This window comes from Lissotriton vulgaris, chromosome 9 (assembly GCF_964263255.1).
Source record: "Lissotriton vulgaris chromosome 9, aLisVul1.2, whole genome shotgun sequence".
Taxonomy (NCBI): domain Eukaryota; kingdom Metazoa; phylum Chordata; class Amphibia; order Caudata; family Salamandridae; genus Lissotriton; species Lissotriton vulgaris.
The window spans coordinates 303,334,879-303,350,899 of record NC_141697.1 but is presented as its reverse complement, the minus strand read 5'-3'; positions in this window follow the sequence as shown (position 1 = coordinate 303,350,899).

The following is a 16,021-nucleotide window of genomic DNA, read 5'->3' as shown; positions in this document are numbered from 1 at the left end:
GCGCCCGACATCGCCATCGCCATCCCAGAAGGCTACAAGATCACCCGGAGGGACCGCAACGCCAACCAGGTGGGAGGAGGCATTGCCATCATCCACAGGAACACCATCCGCATCACGACCAGCACCGACAACACCCCACCCTCCGCCGAACACCTGCATTTCCAGATCCACACCGACCCGAAGACCACCCTCAGAGGCACCCTGATCTACTGACCTCCGGGACCACGCACTCAGTTCAGCGAGGACATCGCCGACTTCGTCAGCCCGCACGCCCTCCCCTCCGCTGACTACATCCTCCTGGGAGACTTCAACTTCCACCTGGAGAACAACAACGACTGCAACACCAGCACCCTGCTCGACAACCTCGCCAACCTTGGACTCAAGCAGCTGGTATCCACCCCCACCCACTTCGCCGGACACACACTCGACGCCATCTTCTCATCCAGCAAAGACATCGCCTTCAGCCACGCCACAGAACTCCACTGGACGGACCACAGATGCATCCACTTCACCTTCAGAAGAACGACGATCCACCACCACCAGCAACAGGTTGCCCGAAGAAGCTGGAACAAGATCACAGCCGACCAGATCGCAGCTTCCCTGAGCCAGCACCCTCCGGCCAGCTCAGCGAACCCCAGCCAGGCCGCCGACAACCTCTCGAAGTGGATCAGCAAATGCGCAGACGAACTCGCCCCTCTGAGGATCCTGCCCAGCAGACCAGGCAGTAAGAGAGCCCCATGGTTCACCGACGAACTCAAGAGCTCCAAGAAGAACTGCCGAGCCCTCGAGAAAGCCTGGAGAAAGGAACCCACGCCGGACAACAGGACCACCCTCAAGCTCGCCACCCGGAAACACCACCAACTGATCCGCACCGCCAAGAAAACGGCTTTCAAGAACCGACTGGACAACAACGCACACAACTGCAAGGAACTCTTCAACATCGTGAAAGAGCTCTCCGACCCCAACGCCGGAAACAACGACATCACCCCATCGCAAGACCTCTGCAACTCCCTCGCCTCCTACTTCCACAACAAGATCGCAGACATACACAACAGCTTCAGCACTCAACCGACGCACGCCACGACCGCAGCAACGCAACCCACCACCACCCTCCGCGCCTGGACCCCGGTCAACACCGAAGACACCGTCCGCATGATGAACTCCGTCCACTCCGGATCTCCGACCGACCCCTGCCCTCACCACGTCTTCAACAAAGCCGACGCTGTCATCGCACCCCACCTGCGGGACATTATCAACACCTCATTCGACACCGCCACCTTCCCCGAGAGCTGGAAGCACGCCAAACTCAGCGCTCTACTCAAGAAACCAACAGCGGACCCCACCGAACTCAAGAATTACCGCCCCATCTCTCTACTCCCGTTTCCAGCCAAAGTCATCGAGAAGACCGTCAACAAACAGCTGGCCGCCTTCCTCGAGACGAATGGATCCCTCGACCCATCGCAGTCCGGATTCCGTGCCAACCACAGCACCGAGACCGCCCTCATCGCCGCCACCGACGACATCCGCGCCCTGATGGACAACGGAGAAACAGCGGCCCTCATCCTCCTAGACCTCTCCGCGGCTTTCGACACGGTCTGTCACCGCACCCTAGTGCAGTGCCTCAGCAACGTCGGAATCCAGGAGAAGGCACTGGAATGGATCATCTCCTTCCTCGACGGAAGAACACAGAGAGTCCGCCTACCACCGTACAAGTCAGAGGCCACCGAAGTCATCTGCGGCGTCCCTCAAGGATCCTCGCTGAGCCCTACTCTCTTCAACGTCTACATGAGCCCCCTCGCGGCCATCGCACGCCAACACAACCTCAACATAATCTCCTACGCCGACGACACCCAGCTGATCCTCTCCCTGACCAACGACCCCGCCGCCGCCAGAGCCCACCTGCACGAAGGGATGAAAGAGGTAGCCGAGTGGATGATGACGAGCCGCCTGAAACTGAACTCAGACAAGATGGAGGTCCTCATCCTGGGCTCCTCCCCCTCCGCCTGGGACGACTCCTGGTGGCCCCCCGCCCTGGGCACCGCACCCAAACCGACAGACCACGCACGCAACCTGGGCTTCATCCTGGACTCCTCCCTCTCCATGACCAGGCAAGTCAACACCATCTCCTCGTCGTGCTTCAACATCCTGCGCATGCTTCGGAAGATCTTCTGGTGGATCCCCACGGAGACCAGGAAGACCGTCACCCAGGCCCTCGTCACCAGCCGACTGGACTACGGCAACGCACTCTACGCCGGAACCACCGCCAAGACCCAGAAGAGACTCCAGCGCATCCAGAACGCCTCAGCCAGACTCATCCTCGACATCCCACGACACAGCCACATCTCCGGACACCTAAGAGACCTGCACTGGCTCCCGGTCAACAAGAGAATCACCTTCCGTCTCCTTACCCACGCACACAAAGCTCTCCACGATCAAGGCCCGAGCTACCTCAACAACCGCATCAACTTCTACGCTCCCAAACGCCACCTCCGATCTGCCAGCCTCGCCCTCGCCGCCGTCCCACGCATCCGTAGAGCCACCACAGGAGGAAGGTCCTTCTCCTACCTGGCCGCCAAGACCTGGAACTCCCTCCCGGCCGACCTGCGCCTGACCCAAGACCACCTCTCCTTCAGGAAGAAGCTCAAGACCTGGCTGTTCGAGCAGTAGCGCCACCCCCCCTCAAGCGCCTTGAGACCCTACGGGTAGGTAGCGCGCTCTACAAATATTTTTGATTGATTGATTGATTACATGACATACATGGGGCATGGGTGCATGGATAGGGTGTGAGTGGGGGTCACATTGACTACCTTAAAATTTCTATTTCCTCATTCCCTCCTTGGCCCCTACTGCGCCCTTTAGGATATATCTATTTTCATGAGACCATCTATTTGTTCGTATAACATCATTTGCTCATCTTTTTTCATTCGGGAACGGGAATGTGAACGTGGACGGGGAATACAAGCAGTGGCGCACAAGCCGCAAATCGCTGGCCCACATTGCAGACAGAGACAACAACTGAATAAAATGAGCAGTATTATTCCTAGGAATGACAGTACTTTCCATCCCCAGGCCGATATCACACTCCAGAGCCAACCGGACCAAGTCCAGGTGACAGGATTCTGGTGTATCTGGTGAGCTATTTTATGAAGCCTTGTTATTGCTGCATATACAGACGGTGCGTTATTAGGAATAAACACACAACAACTGGAGCCGATCACTCTACAAGCTCCGCCCCTATCGGCCAAGATGACATCAAGAACAAGGCGGTTTTGAAGAACAACAAGTCTCATAGCAGACTGCTCTTCAGTCAGGTTACCTAAAGCAGAAGTAGTCTCATTCACTACTGCTTCCAAAGTTCTGGTTAATCTACGTATTAATTTACTATTTTGAATGGGACCTATGAAGAAAAAGAATCCTTTATTGAAATCTGTATATTGCTCCAATGTTGTCTCAGTCTGATCGACAATTGGGGACTCGATCTCCCTTTTATGTTTTACATGTACAAGATGGGTATCTCGATGATAATTGGATGGGGCTAGAAAAACAGGTGGCAATAGGAACGCAATATAACATGTTCCACCCCAATCTAAGGGCAGACGTACATAAGCTGTCTGACCACAAATAAAATAAGAATGGCGGGAAGCTTTGAAAGAAGACTTTCCTTTATCACTGAATTCGACCACAGTATTACAATCACTGTGTCCTAGATGTACTGAACCATTCTTTCTAACGCATAATTCACCTTTTACAGGTAAAACTGTTATAAACGGTAAGTCCGAATTAGTCTCGGTCTGAACGTTCAGAATCATGAGGTTAAGGGTAAAATTACCTAAAGCATACACTTCATTTTCTAGATCGGTCCCTGTCCTTTGGGGAAGACCGTCCTTGTCTGGGAAACAGGCTTTATTCATAACTGTATTCAGGTTCCCCCATATCCAATTGCCCTGGGAAACTTTGGACTTACTGTCTAATGAGGACATTAAAGTAAACCATGCCCCGCACGAACCATTGTGTGAAAACGGATAAGGAAAGAGGGGCAGAGCTCCCTTCATTTTCTGGTAAGGTGGGAGTCGGCCACATATCCAGCAATTCGTGACATTGCTGGTCTGGTGAGAGTGGTGTAACATACGGATAAAAGTGTTGTTGCGCAGTGCTAGTCGATAGGATAATTCGTGAAAGTGTGCTCTACAGTGTCATTGAAAGAATAATGTACATGAGAACCAAGAGGAGGAAAGAAAACATGTAGCGTCAAGCTCATACATATAATCGATATACTCAGAAAAAACATAATAATCAAAGTGATGATACATCTGCTGTGTAGGTTTTTGCAATATTTCTTTTTCATTTCATTACGCCTATCTCTCTGACTATTTGGGTCTATCTCATACATGTCAGGAACCTGTCTAACCGCTTCACCCGAGAGGGACTTAAACAATTAAACGCTGCCTGACTTACTAGACCGTAACTTGGCTTTATACTCCTGCTGCGGAGTTTTCTCTAACAAAGGGAGTTTAGAGTCGTTATCAGTAATGTTCTCAGAAACCTTTGGGAAACAGTCTTTGGAATCTGAGTTAAGTCCGTGGAAGCGTTTGACGTGTTGGGCATGTATCCAGCCCTTACGTCCTTCCACCTTCACTGCTGTCCTCGTCGTTAACAGAACAAGTTTTGGTGACTTCCAACGCGGCTCCAGGGGACTTGATCTGTCGAAATTCCGTACAACCACAATGTCTCCAGGGACGAGGGAGTGGTCCTTAACCTGGGTGTTGTCTGGAAAGGCGGCGACAACCTGTGAACGACAAGAGAGTAGTGCAGACATCAAGGAAGCCAGGTAATCTGTCAGCATATTACTGTCAACGTCTGTTATTTTCCTAGGCATAGGTGTACCCCAGATATTCGGGGGTCTGCCGAAAACAACCTCATAAGGAGATAGTCCGGTTCTGGAATGAGCTACCATACGCATGTAAAAGAGGGCAACCGGCAAGGCTACCATCCAATCTACGCCTTTTTCTGCACAAATTTCTGCTAGTCGTGTTTTCAGAGTCTGATTGTGACGCTCTACGAGGCCAGCTGCCTCTGGATGTCGTCCGCAATGGAACTTCCACTGGTACCCTAACAGGAGAGATACCTGTTTCATGAGTTCAGATGAGAATGGCTGTCCATTATCTGAGTACACGACACGGGGAAAAATTCACGGACCAACTGTCTGGCAGTGGTCACGGCAGTGTAATCTGGGACTGGATACGCTTCTGTCCATCTGGATAGGGCACATACAACTACGAGGACATACTTGAATCCTCGACATCGGTCCATCTGGATATAATCCATCTGGAGAACTTCAAAAGGGTGGTCAGGAGGATGAAATCCACCTTGTTCCACGGGAATGCCTTTGCCTGGATTGAACTGACAACAGATCATACAGGTACGTACTTTCTGTTTTGCTGCTGCACGTAAATGTTTGTTGGACCAAATGTTCTGTATGCTGTCTAACATGGCTTTTTCTCCTAGGTGTGCTGGACTATGTGCTGTATTAATGATAACTTGAACCATAGAGTCGGGGAGAAACCATGTGGCTTTCCCCTTTGTCATCCATCCCTGATCTGTCTGGACCCCTCCTTGTTCAGTCCATTTCTTGATTTCGTCCGGCGTGGCATGTGTCTGTATGGCAAGTACATCTTGTGTGGGATCCCTGACTGTCATGCAATTCGTCAGTGGAGTTACTTCAGTCTTTGTCGTGTTAGCTGGAATGACTGTTTGAGTCTGAGCTGTAAGCTTGGCTGTTCGATCTGCCAGATCGTTACCCTGAGAAATGGTGTCAGTAACTTTCGTATGTGCTTTGCACTTCATGATGGCAATGGCTGTAGGCAAGTGTATTGCATCTAACAGAGCTTGAATGAGGGGACCATGCTGTATCTTGGCTCCATGAGAGGTCAAAAAACCTCTCTCTTGCCATAGGACACCGAAGTCGTGAACGACTCCGAACGCGTACTGTGAGTCTGTGTATATGTTCACTTTCAGGTTCTTGGCTCGTATGCAGGCTTGGGTCAGAGCGATGAGCTCTGCTGCTTGAGCAGACAATGTGTCAATACGATGTGTTTCTATGACTTCAGTGCCAGTGGTCACTGCATATGCGGCCACTAACTCTCCTGTGCTTGTTCTCATACATGAACCATCCACATAAAGTGTCAGGTCTGGGTCGGGCAATGCAATGTCTGTCAAGTCTTGTCTTGGTTTCGTCAATGTGTTAATGACTTCCACACAGTCATGTGGTGTAGGGTCTGCTTTAATTGAGGGTAACAGTGTAGCAGGGTTCAGGATGTTGCAACGTCTGATTTCTATGTGTGGCTGGAATAATGTCAGTTCATATCCTGTCAGTCGTGCTATGGTCAGGTGTTGTGTCTGTGTCCTGTTTAAGAGAACTTCCACGGAGTGTGGAACTTGTACTGTCAGGGGATGTCCTAACACTATGGAGTCGCTTTGTCTGATAGCTAGAGCTGTTGCTGCAACTGACTTCAGGCACGCAGGCAATGCCTGGGCTACTGGATCCAATGTACTAGAAAAATAAGCACAAGGCTTGTGTTTCCCAGCCTGATCTTGTGAGAGGACAGATAATGCTGTGCCATCGCGTTCAGTGACAAAATGTGTAAAAGGTTTGCTGTAACATGGTGTCGCTAAGACAGGTGCTTGACATAGGGCTTTCTTCAATTCGTCAAAAGCAAGTGCATGTTCCTGAGTCCAAGGGAGGACAGTCGAAGACGCTGCCTCCTGTGTTGTCAACTGTATGAGTGGTTTGGCTAGATATGCGTACTGAGGAATCCATTGTCTGCAGTAAGAAGTGAGGCCAATGAAGGCCCGTACAAATTTGAAGCTTCGGCCATTTAAACAGAATCCGAAGAGATACTGGCTTTCCGGATGGATGGGGACACTAAAGAAGGCGTTCTTGAGATCAATTACAGTGAAGAACGCAGCTTCGGAATCAATGGCAGTCAATAAGGAAGAAATGTCTGGGACCACTGGGTACTGGGGTATTATGCATTTGTTTAATTCTCGAAGATCAATCACCAGTCTGTAGACCGGTGGTGCATTCGGGTCAGTTCGTTTAAGGATCGGGATGATAGGAGAATTACATACATTGGAGTCAGTTTCTACAACCACTCCTTGTGCAATCAGGTCGTCAATAATTTTCAATAAGGCAACTACAGCCTCAGGTGGCAGCTTGTATTGTCGGATTCGGGGCAGTACAGCTCCTTGTTTGAGAGTAACACGGTATGGTGTAATGTGCATACAACCTACATCAGTCGGACCTTGTGCCCACAAATGCTGTGGTACATTCTGCAATCTTGGATCAAAATCTCTCAACACATAATGTCCTTTAAAATCACGTAAAAACAATCTCACTCCTTCCGGAGAACAACAAATTACTGCTCCTAGTTCTTTCAACGTTTTTATACCAAGCAAGTTTTCTGGACATGATTTCGTAAGTAACAAGTCTGTAGTACGGGACATTGGACCAACTTCAAGGGAAACTGGCTTTTATACTTCGTTAACAATAGGCTTTCCTGAAAATCCCAGGGAAATATTTCGTGAGCCTGAGAGGGGTGCCCCTGGAACCTCGTCATGACTGATGGTAGTTCTGCTCGCCCCTGTGTCAATCAAACATTTTCTGTCTTTCCCTAATACCTGACTATGTACATAGGGACCCTCTTGATCTACAGGAACCTCGATAAGGGGCAAGCCAACCTCCCTCTCTAGGCTGTTTCATGAATACTGTTGATAATCCGGGTAATCGGACTAAGCATACTGGTACATTTGCTGTGTAACATGTTGTGTGGCAGCTATGGGCTGGGGCACAGCTACTGTCTGTTGGGTATTCTGAGGAGGTTGCGTGTTCTGTGGAACGTGTTCCTGTCTAGGAGGCCGCGGTCTTTCTTTCGTCTTGCCTGTAGCTATATTGTGTTTCAGGACGGTACATTCATTTATATAGTGACCTGGCTGTTTACAATAGTTGCACGTCCCTTTTACAGGCGACGTGCCTTTTTTCGGACCATCAGCTGCCGGGACAGTTTGGGCAACTAATACTTTCATTTTCGTGTCTTTCATGCGTCTCTTTTCGTGTTCCTGCTCCTCTCTAGTTCGGTTCTGGTGGTACTGTAACATTTGTAACATTTGAGAAGGGGTATTAGCTTGCCAGGTACTCTCAACCTTTAGTACTCTATTTTTAACTTGTGGTATGGAATTCTTTACTAATTTGGTCACAAACAGATGTGGATACGATTCACTACTGGTTTTTAGGCCGCTATTTATAATGAAACATTTTTCGAATCTAGAATAGAAATCGCTAGTGTCTTCATCTTGTTTCTGTTTGCAGGCAGGAATGGCATCCCAATCTTCCTTTTTAGTTGTCAATAACCTTGGCAAGACCTGTACTAATAATTCTGGTAATGCTTTAGCTTTGGCCCCGAGGCCAGTACCAGGAGTTCGTGTATTCTCCTCGTCTTCTAATTCTGTCCAACTAATCTTTTTCTCTCCCACTTCCCATTCTTTTTCTTTGAGTTTTTCGTAAATGCCAGCAGGCAACAGGACTTTTAACATTTTAAGTATATCAGCATATGTATACTCTCCCATGCGGAGCATTTCTTTTAATTCAAGGTGAAACCCTGCTGGATCTTTATCGTGACAGGGCACTAATTTTTTCATTTCCAATAATTCCATTTTCGTCAAGGGTGTGTATACGAATACTCGATGAAGTGTACCTCCCTTATCTCTAACGGGATGAACCTCTCGTAGGGGATTCTGTCTGTCTATGTAAAAAGTCTTCCTTTCTTGGTGTGGAACAGGAACGAAATGTGGAGTCAGGAAAGTTCTGAATTTGTATCGCTGTTCTAGAATGACATTAATTAAATCGGTACCTAGGCCTCTCCATCGTCCTAGGAGTAACTCTTCCAATATATTATATAGGGGACCTGGATCAGAATGCTGACTTTCGTACAATGTAATGAGATGTTGAATCATATACATACCAGCTAATCGCTGTTCTTCCGGAGGAAGACTCAAAAATGTTTGCACTACTATGTCATCTTTATATACACTAGTATTGCCAGCCCATTGTACTGCTGACCGGGCTAGTTCCTGTTCATGCATGGTACTAAGATCACTATAACCTATTCGTTGTTTCAGTACTTTATCAGTGGCTTGGAATAGATGCTCAAGAGAACATTGTTCTGGTATGGGAGAAAGAAAACTTTTCTTACACTCTGGGCGTATAGGTCTATCAAAGGGTCTCGCCCTACCTACGTACGCTATTCTATCTGGGTTCTCGATTTCTATATCATCGTCTTCTGAGACTTCATCCTCCGCTTTCTCTGCTTCTCTCTCTGCTCTTTCCCTTTCGTGTATGTCTAGGATTTCTTTACGAATCTTTCTGTACATGGATTCTATACAACCCTGTTTACTATGTTTACCATCAGCTATGTTGTCACTCCATTTTATCAGGACTTTCATCTCTTCTTTGTTTTTACCTGGCTGGTCTTGTTCCCTTATCAAACAATTTATCAGAAACTGCAAGATCATATGTTGGATCTCCACTTTCCTATGTGCCATGGCCTCGTGAATACTTTCTGGTCTCTCCCCCGTTCTAATAAAATGATATATGTTGTCTAAATGTCCCCTCATGTCTGGCAGAATACTCAAATAGTTTGTAACACGTCGTACACGTATTGAATATATGAGCATTTGGTCTTCACCTGGTACTGGATCATATATGCAATCCGTAAGGTACGGTTTAAGGGCTGCGAATGTAGCTACTTTTGGCGTGCGCTGTAATGCTAGTTCTCTTAATGACATTCGTTTTACTTGAGGCGGGGTGAGAGGGGGTCCTCCTCCCGCTGCTCCTATATGGTGATCGCCTAGACCCGCATCGACCATTACTGGCTGTGCTGTCGCTGGTAGTGTAGCTGGTAATGTAGCTACTGGTAACGTAGGTTGATCCTGAACTACAGGTGCTGTGTGAAAAGGATTGGGAGGGGGGTTGGTAAGAGGAGGAACAGTGGGGGAGGTCGTGTTAACAGGGTGCTGAGGAGGAGGATTAGTAGGTGGTACATGTGCATTGACATATCCTGGAGCAGCGTCATCTAAATAGGAGGAAAGGAAAATGTCCGCTGCGGTCTGTTTATGACGGAGTTTAGTTGGGACCAGTGGTGGCGGTAAATTACTGGGTACTTCCGGGGTCGCCTTAGGTAGGCCCTCGGCGAGAAGGGGGTACATGCCTTTAATAAGGGCATTTCTTTGTCGGTCTAATTGTTCTGCTCTAACTTGTTCACCTTCTTCTAGTAGTTCCTTTTCTTGGGCTTTTTCTGATGATTCCCTATTTTTCTCTGCTTTCCTGAATTCTTTCTCTGTTCTTCTATGCGCTTCTTTACGCCACAATTCTATGGCATCTTTCTGGGATTGTCTGGCTTTCTTTTTCCAAAGTGCTTCCTCTACTCTCATGATGCAATCAGCATCCCATGTCCCTGAGACAGGCCATCTATATTTCTCTTCCAAATCCTTGGTGTAGTCCACCCATAAGTCTAAGTACAGTATGGCATCTAAGCCATGTTTATGGTACATAAAATGTCCAGGAGTGTCCCTAGGCGGGACGGGAACTGCTTCTTCGAGTATCCCTTTCCTGGTTCCTATCTGACGTAATTTCAAAAACAGCGGCATGTTTGAATCTTACTTGAACGTGAACACAATAAACACAGTAATAAATTGCAAACAATCATTCATACCACGACATCAAATACCTTAAAACATTTCGGACAGATACTTCCTGGTACATAGAATAACACACTTCTGAATATTTCGAAAGACAATACTAGAATACTGAATTACTGGATGCACTGCTAAAACAGTACAGACATACCGGTCCCATAAAGAGACACGTCATACCGTATCCACCTAAGTGAACACGTCTGGACCGGGTCTGTGTACCCAGACCCGTCTGGACCGGGCACAAATTAATGAACCCGTTTAGATGCGTTCCCAACAACGGTACTCACCGGGAAGCAAAACTGAAGGCCTCGGAAACTCGATACTGGACTGGACTGGACTGCTACGGCTTCGGACTGCTACTACGCCGACGCATGCGCTTCGGAACAGGTGGGCCTCCAGATACCTCGGACCTTGCTCTCTCGGCTTGGGCTCTGGTCAGGTCTCTCCGCATTCCTCACCGCCTCGTCTGGATGCCTGGTCGCAGTCTCCGTCTCCTCCGTGGGCCGGAGGGAGTTAGCAGGAAAACCCGCGAGTGTGCACAGGGGTCCGTCACGGCTGTTGAAGGGGTCAGGGGCCTGCGTTACATCGACGGCGCGTGGGGAAGGGGAGGGGTCTCTATTCGGGCGCCAGATTATGTGGTAAATAAAATTACCAGGACTATTTTTATATACATTAAATGACAATAAGGATAGCTCAATAATAAATGAGAGGCAGAGTCCGTGGTATCTGAGTCATACGGGCTTTAATTAAGTGGCTCGAGTCACTGGACATCGGGTTCCATCACCACTAAGGTTCAGGAAGGGATATTCAACGTTTTATTAACATCACACATTATATATAGTAAAACTGTACAATTGCAATGAATACAGTAGGCGTAACAAGTGAAAAGAGAGAGATAAGAACACATGGGCGTAAAAGAAGGCGTGTAAGGAGGCGTACACGTAGGCGTGCACTAGATGAGTCACAGAAGTGTCATAAGTGGGTGTATGCAAAGAGAAAAGTTTGCAGGGTCAGCAGAAACCTTTACCACATATGCGCGCGCAACTGAGCATGACGTGGTATTGACGTGTATCTGGGGAGAGCTGGGGGCTTGACTTTAGCACTAGTAGAAGAGTCTGGTGTCTGGGATGTCAGAACGACCTGCACCTATAGCATATCTGGTATCTTGTGTTTGGAGGATGTATTGTCTGAAGTAAAAGGTCTCTTGGGCAGAGGCCGTTCATTACTGAATGTTAGTGCGTGCATAGGTTCTTCATGCAATGTACGGGGGCTATGGGCCTACCATGGTAACGGGTTCAGTAAATCACTTGCAAGGAGACAGGAAGGCAGGGCCCTTTGCTCTGCAGGCGGGAATATGTTTACCTATTTCACTAGACTGGAATGTGTTTTTGCAGGGGCTGAACAGATAACTGTAGGCAAAATACCGTCTTGGCAGGTAGGCCAGGCCGGGCCCCACTCGGCTGGGCAGGAAGTAATGTAGAGGTCAGAGATGCATACCTAAACTGCAGCTTTCAGAGACAGAAGAGGCTCGGAGCCTCAATTCAGGGCCTGACTCGACTGGGCCAGAAAAACGTGGAAAACGTGTGCTTTGCGATATTTAAAAGTGCACCATGTAAATGCATTGGAAACGTAGGCCTTAATGTGGAATCGGTACTTTATACATGGAGGGCTCACTAACTGACATGCTAACATTAGACGGAAATGCAGAAGCATTATCATGGCAAGCACGGGAAGGGATTTACATGACATACATGGGTCATGGGTGCATGGATAGGGTGTGAGTGGGGGTCACATTGACTACCTAAAAATTTCTATTTCCTCAGCATCGAAGCAAGAACTTCTCGCATCCCCGGAGAAGCGTGCCGCATCTGGAAGATCTTCACGTCTTTATTTCTTTGTAGTTGAACTTTGCTGCTTTTCCCTCGCTGCGACATTGCTTGTCGTGGAAGCACAACCCAACCTAAGGTACATTGAAGCAGTGTCGCATCTTAAGAACAGAAGTAAACTGAGCTAAATCTACCACCTTAAAGTATCAGTATTGTGTATTTTTGTCATTTATGGTCATGTTGTAAATCTATATAAAGTATACTTATTTTATATATAAAACCTTGTATGGTGTTCATTTGTAGTGTTGTCACTGGGTTACTGTATGTGGTCACAAATGCTTTACACACTGCCTCTGAGATAAGCCAGTCTGCTTGTGCCAAACTACCAAGGGGGTGAGCAGGGGTTATTTTAGGAGTTTAATCCCATTATCCTGACTAGAGGCAAGGGTCCCTATTTGTACCTACCTGTGCCAACTAGAGACATCTAACATTGGTGGTCAGCGGTGAGGATTCTGGTCTTGCATTTGTGACTCATGTACAGTGATTGGTGAACACTACTTAGTGAGTGCAGACCATAAATGGAACCACATACTTTTTGGTAGATTCCTTTTTGGATTTTCTATTTTTGAAAGATGCCTGATTCAGTTGCAGTAGAGAGAGCAGAATCCGTAGCCTCCATTGATTGTGAATGAGAAGAAGAGAGGCTAGAAAGCTACAAATTAAGACACCTGAAGTACTTTTGCAAGAAGTTCAATGTTTTCACTTCTGGATTCAAAGTAAAGGAGGAGTTGTACAAGGAACTGAGGGCCTGGATAGAAGCAAGGAAAACTCCTGAGATTGAGGAAGAGGAAGACAATGCAGATGTACAGCAGGAAAGGCTAGTGGGCTCAGGAGGAAGGAGAGTACCTTCCCCCGCAGGTAGAAATGCTTCTAACAAAAGTCTGTCTCCAGAGGAGTTGGAGGACAGAGAGAGATTAAGAAGGCATGAAATGAAGATGACCAAGTTCAAGGTGCATAGGCAACTGGAAATAGAAAATAGAAGGTTGGATAATATAGAGGAAAAGAAAATACAGTTTGAGCATGACAAAGTTTTGAGGGAGTTGAAGTTTAAAACCAAATGTTTGGAGGTTACTCCCTCTGGTGGTAGCGTACCGTCAGTACATGCAGAAAGTAGAGTGTATATTCCCAAAGATGTGGTGAAGGAGTTTTACAAAAATGATGATATTGGTCAGTAATTCAGAGCCTATGAGGTAACCATATCTTCCCACCGGATCCCTGAGAGAGATTGGGGAGCGGGGTTATGGGGAAGGTTCCTTAGTGATGGGCGGGACACACTGTTAGACTTGCATTCTGATGTCCACAATTCATACAGCTACATGAAAGAAGCATTGATGTCTAGACATGGTTTGACCCCTGAACTCTATAGACAGAGGTTCAGGAAATTCAAAAAGTTAGAAAACAGTATTTGGGTTGAATATGGTATTTTCTTTTGCAGAGAATTTGATGGTTCGGTGAAGGGCAGCAAGGTTAATGATTTTCAAGGACTCCTTGATTTGATTGCATGGGAGCACTTGTCTGATAATTGTTTTCCAGAGCTGCACCAGCATCTGATAGATAGCAAGCTGACTAACTCTAGGAAGCTTGATGAGGAGGCGGACCGCTGGGTGAGCACCCGGGTCCACAAGGGTCACATGGGAGACTCAGCCAAAGGTGGACAGGGTCCCCAGCAGAAGAATGGGGGGGACAAGGGTAAACAAAAGGAGTTCCGCAAAGGGCCCCAAAGTAGTCAACAAGGGAACCAAGGGAAATGTTCCCAACCTCCCCCTGAGAGAAAGCAAGGGGTCCCGACTGGTAGTCCTGTTCCACAGGGACCCCTGAAATGTTACAATTGTGGTGACCTGGGTCACAAGGAGAGTGATCCCAGGTGCCGCCTGTTTGCTAAACCTGCACCCACTGGTGCTCTGCCCTGGCAGATGGCTAGTGTAGCCTTGGGGGAGGAGATTGGGTGGGGTCCCGCACAGATGACCCTTGTCTCTTTAGGAGACTGTGAGATGGTCTCAGAAGCTCAGCTGTCCAGGATCACTGAGAAATATGGGCAGCGAGTGACCATCAATGCTCAAAAGGTGGAGGCTCTTAGAGATACAGGAGCCAGTGTGACAGCTGTCATGTATCACCTGGTGTCTCAAGAGCAATTTATCCCGCATGCATTTTGCCGGGTCGTTGCCGCTGATAACACAGAGAGTCATTGTCCAATGGCTCAGGTTCCCTTTGAGTGGGGGGGGGTCTCTGGTACTCTTCAGGTAGCTGTGACTGTTTGTTGGGGAACGATTGGGAGAGCTCTCCTTGGGAAAAGGTGGAGAAGACTACTTATTTGAAGATGGTTAGACTTCCTGACTGGGCGTGTGTGACCAACCGGTCACTGTCAGCCAGTAGAAACCGGTTCCTGAAGTTCCCACTGCCCAGGAGGAGGTAGACCCTGAGGGGGATGCCCTGGAGCCTACCAGGGAGCAAGTAGCTGAACTGGGGGACCTGCCTGGGCTGACCCTTTGGCAGCAAGAAGGAGACCACTCCAGGGAATAATTCTGCCAGGAGCAGAGAAAATGCCCTTCTCTTGAGGGCTTGCGGCAACAGGCTACAAGCCAGGCAGCAGTCTTTCCAAATGTAGGATCACTGTGAGCACGGCATTTTAGAGAGCACAATAGATTTTATTCACATCCTTGAATGCGTTCTCACCAATCCACTATGCGCCGTTATTGTTTTAATAAGATTTTTGAAGTAGCATGTTTCAACCTTCCGGAGAATTGACGCTAGACACTAAAACAATTTGTGGGCAAATAAAGGCTTCACATTCATGCCCTTCAAGACCTATCGTCGTCACGTACTGCACGAAATTTTAACATGTCATACATGTGAGATATGCTATACCTACGTTGTTTTTCTGTTTTATCAGCCCTGAAGAGTCGTGTTGACTCAACTCTAACACGACGAAACACGTGTCGGCTGAATGTGGATCAAATAAACAACCTTCCTAAGGATAAAGACACAGAGATCTGATGTTGTTTATTACTAAACTGTTACTTACTTTTTTGAGATGATTTCTGTCTTCGAATATACTATTGTGTGGTTGCGAGAGCTTTGCTTACTTAAGTTTGGGAGAGTCTGTTGATTTTCTAATTGAACGGTTAAGGGCTTCTCCGTTCCCTCTATACGCACCGCACCCTTACTTGTTTCTAAATAACCTTATAACGTTTACTCTAGGCAGAGCGCCCTACATCCTCTGAAAGTCTAAAAAACCCTCCACAGCTAGCCACACCTTTCAGAGGTTGGTCAACCAGCTGTTGGTTGGACTGGATGAGTTCAGGGCGCCTACCTGGATGACATCGCAGTGTTCAGTGCCACTTTGGAGGAACATCTGCACCGCCTCTGGGAAGTGTTGATGGCGCTGT